The following is a 3,743-nucleotide window of genomic DNA, read 5'->3' as shown; positions in this document are numbered from 1 at the left end:
TTACTGAGATGTTGCTTTGTTTGTTATTTGAGGAATGAGTAGTTCATAGCACAGAGAGTCAGACGATGGATTTATGTTTTTTATTACAAGATCAATAAAGAGGCAAATTACTATGAAACTAGTTGTTGCTCTACAGTGAGTGGCGGGAAAAGCAGTGCATGCATCAGCACGGCGATCTGTGACTTAAAACAAGGCATGAGCATAATGAGCTGCTCACCTCAGCAGGAGTATCCCTCCTACTTTACTCCCAGCTTTTAGTTACCTGTTAGGTTAGAGTCCTACAAAAAGGTCCACAGCATAATCTGTGCAGGAGCAGCAGCAGTTCCAGATGGCAGCATCCAGTCCACACGGGTTTCCCTCGGCAATGACACAAAGCTTTCTACTAAAGGGTAAACACAACTTTTAGCATCACAAGCAAAACATTTTCCTGTGGCTCCAACAGAGGGCTTTGAAACCCACATCAGTCACTGCTCACACCAGGAATCCCCCACCCCCACATCCAAGTTCATAACACAACATCGAGGCCTAATTACTGCACCCGTGCTTGTAAAGAAGAAAACATACAGGAATGTAAACAGAGTTTTTGATGCTTACATTATTTTAACTTTACAAACAAAAAAATAATTTCAACAAAAACTACCAGGATCAATATCATCAGCCCCCCTGATGTTCTTTCTGCAAACATGGCCAAAGAGAGCTAGTTACATCTGAGAGGACGTGCTTCCTGTCTGCATAATCCATCTCTGGTTGGCTGATTTTCATTGTGTGCAACCTTTTCTGTGCAGGCTTCGAGTGACTCTTTGGTTCCCTGCCTCTGCCGGGCTTGTTCTGTACTGTGTGGCTCTCTTTGAATCTCTTGATGATTCTTCACACTTGGAAATACTTTGATAACTTTGTGCATCCATCTGCTGCAGTGCGAGCACTTCTCAAGGTAGGTTGGCTCAAAAGATGAGCCAGACATACATTTAGACACGTGGAAGTGTTGGAGAGTTTTGATTATGTCTTTTGCCATATCTTAGTTGCAATGAATCCGAGCAACTCTGCACACAGCAGCCCGTCCTGTGCTGTCCAGTCCCTTGGGTTAGGAGGTTAGTTGTGTAACATCGATAGCCTGTGATGGTGATTTGATTTGTGGCTCCTCCTGGAGAATCTACCACCAATGAGGTTTTGACTCGAAAATGAAATGAACAAACGTGAGGCCAGATAAATGACCACAGTGTACTTTATTAACTGAATTTTGGTAGTTTGTGTTGCATTAGATTCAAATAAAAATTTACAAAAATCTCATATGTACAAAAAACTCATTTTGATTATTTTTTTTTATTATTCTTGAATTATTATTTTTACAATAAAATGTACTTTTCCCCCATTGAATGCTTTCATCACACAATGCAACGTACTGATAAGACCAATATTACTTTGTCTTAAACATGTTTTTTCTTTTGTTAAATACACCACATACACCACATTTATCTTTTTTTCCTCTGTGTTTTACTGTCATATTTATAGCCATCATGGTGGCATCGCACCTCTAGAGACACGCTTCACAGTCAGAACTCAAAAAGAGAGGAATGTTCTTTTTTAACATGTACACATTGCATACATTTATTTACAGATAAGCATTTAAGTTGTTCAGTTCACTATCTGTGGTATTCCATGTTTAACCAACTCTAAACAGACATCTGTACAGAATGATTATACAGGATTGTTTTTAACCTGCTGGTCACTGTGCTTGTACTAAGACTGGACGATCCCGCCTGGAGCTGCTGCTGCTGCACAAATGATGCTGACCATTCAAACTTCATAGTGTCGTTTTTGCCTGGTTCAATAGCTAAATTCTGTATTGTGCTTGGCAGGTATGTCCGGACCACAGCAGCAAAGCTTTGATCTGTTATAGATGATGAATAGAGACAGTCGCTGGACCACAATACTAACAGAAAAACACAATCTATTTATCTCATCTTATAGTGATAGTAGAATATGTGCTCGTCATGTGGAACCACTCCAACAAGTCTTTAAGACTAAATGCAGATATGAGAGTCTTGTGTCTGTGCTTTGGTTACATTTAGCCAACTACAAACATTTTACTTTAGTGGATGGAGACTTTGTAGCCTTGTTTCCCATTACACACCAATAGCAACCTCCCCAAATCTGGCTCCCGGTCAAATATCCTGTTAAGTCTCGTGTCAAAAACATGTTGGATCGTCAAACTAAATTGAGTTTTTGCAATGGCTCTATGATTGTTATATTACATATTTAACACGTGTCATGTGTCCCTGATGTTTGTAGACTTTGTCTATGGAACAGACTGGTCAAAAAAATCTTGTGCTATTAATAAATAACCGTTACTGAGAACATCTTACTCACACATGGAACATTGTTTTTCTTAGAGTCAATAAAAGTGCAAGAAAACAAGGAGGAAGAGTAAACCAAGAAACAAACTGCAATATAACTGCAAGCTTTCTATATTTTCTATTGCTTCTTCATTCCTTTATAGCAGTATTGTGCAACTGATGTTACAAATAAACACAGTCTGAGGGGTTTAGATGATGCAGTACTGAGGAACAACTTCTTTGCTAGACTAGTATAAGCACAGTAACTGCCACATATTCTGCTATCGAGTGTAAAAACATCTCTCTCTCTCTTTCACACACAGACTCACACGCATGCTTTCCAGTTTAACTAGAAAACTAAGCTGTGCCCTAAGTACAGCCTCATTGTCTCCTGTGTGATGATGTCGAAATGAAGGAAAAATCAAAATAGATTTTATTTTAAAGCAAATTAAACACAGAAAGCAGCTAAAACAAAGTCATGAACACTGGAGCACATCTGGGATTTATAAAATTCCAAATCACAGCGACAGTCGCTTCAAAGCGCTTTATATTGTAAGGTCGACCCTACAATAACACATACAGAGAAAAACCCAACAATCATATGACCCCCATGATCAGCACTTTGGCAACAGTGGGAAGGAAAAACTCCCTTTTAACAGGAAGAAACCTCCAGCAGAACCAGGCTCAGGGAGGGGCGGGGCCATCTGCTGTGATTGGCTGGGGTGAGAGAAGGAAGAAAGATTAAAGACATGCTGTGGAAGAGAGACAGAGGTTAATTGTTATAACTAATAATTAAATGTAGAGAGGTGTATAAACACATGATGAGTGAAGAAGAAACACCCAGTGCATCATGGGAATCCCCGGCAGCCTACGTCTATTGCAGCATAACTAAGGGAGGATTCAGGGTCACCTGGTCCAGCCCTAACTATATGCTTTAGCAAAAAGGAAAGTTTGAAGCCTAATCTTGAAAGTAGAGATAGTGTCTGTCTCCTGAATCCAAACTGGAAGCTGGTTCCACAGAAGAGGGGCCTGAAAACTGAAGGCTCTGCCTCCCATTCTACTTTTAAATACTCTAGGAACAACAAGTAGGCCTGCAGAGCGAGAGCGAAGTGCTCTAATAGGGTGATATGGTACTACAAGGTCATTGAGATAAGATGGGGCCTGATTATTTAAGACCTTGTATGTGAGGAGCAGGATTTTGAATTCTGGACTTAACAGGAAGCCAATGAAGGGAAGCCAATACAGGAGAAATCTGCTCTCTCTTTCTAGTTCTAATCAAACAAGGTCTAAAGTAATATTTTTTTAGTTGAACCCTAATCCTCAGTTCTGTTCAGGTCAAATGTTTATATAGTCAAATCACAACAACAGTCACCTTTATATCATAAAACCAACAATCAGCCCATTTGCAGT

Source organism: Diplotaxodon limnothrissa, linkage group LG18, assembly GCF_057381915.1.
Source record: "Diplotaxodon limnothrissa isolate DT_005_m linkage group LG18, D_limnothrissa_male_GT1.1, whole genome shotgun sequence".
NCBI classification, from domain to species: Eukaryota; Metazoa; Chordata; class Actinopteri; order Cichliformes; family Cichlidae; genus Diplotaxodon; species Diplotaxodon limnothrissa.
The sequence above is the reverse complement of the archived record's forward strand: the minus strand, read 5'-3'. Positions refer to the sequence as shown.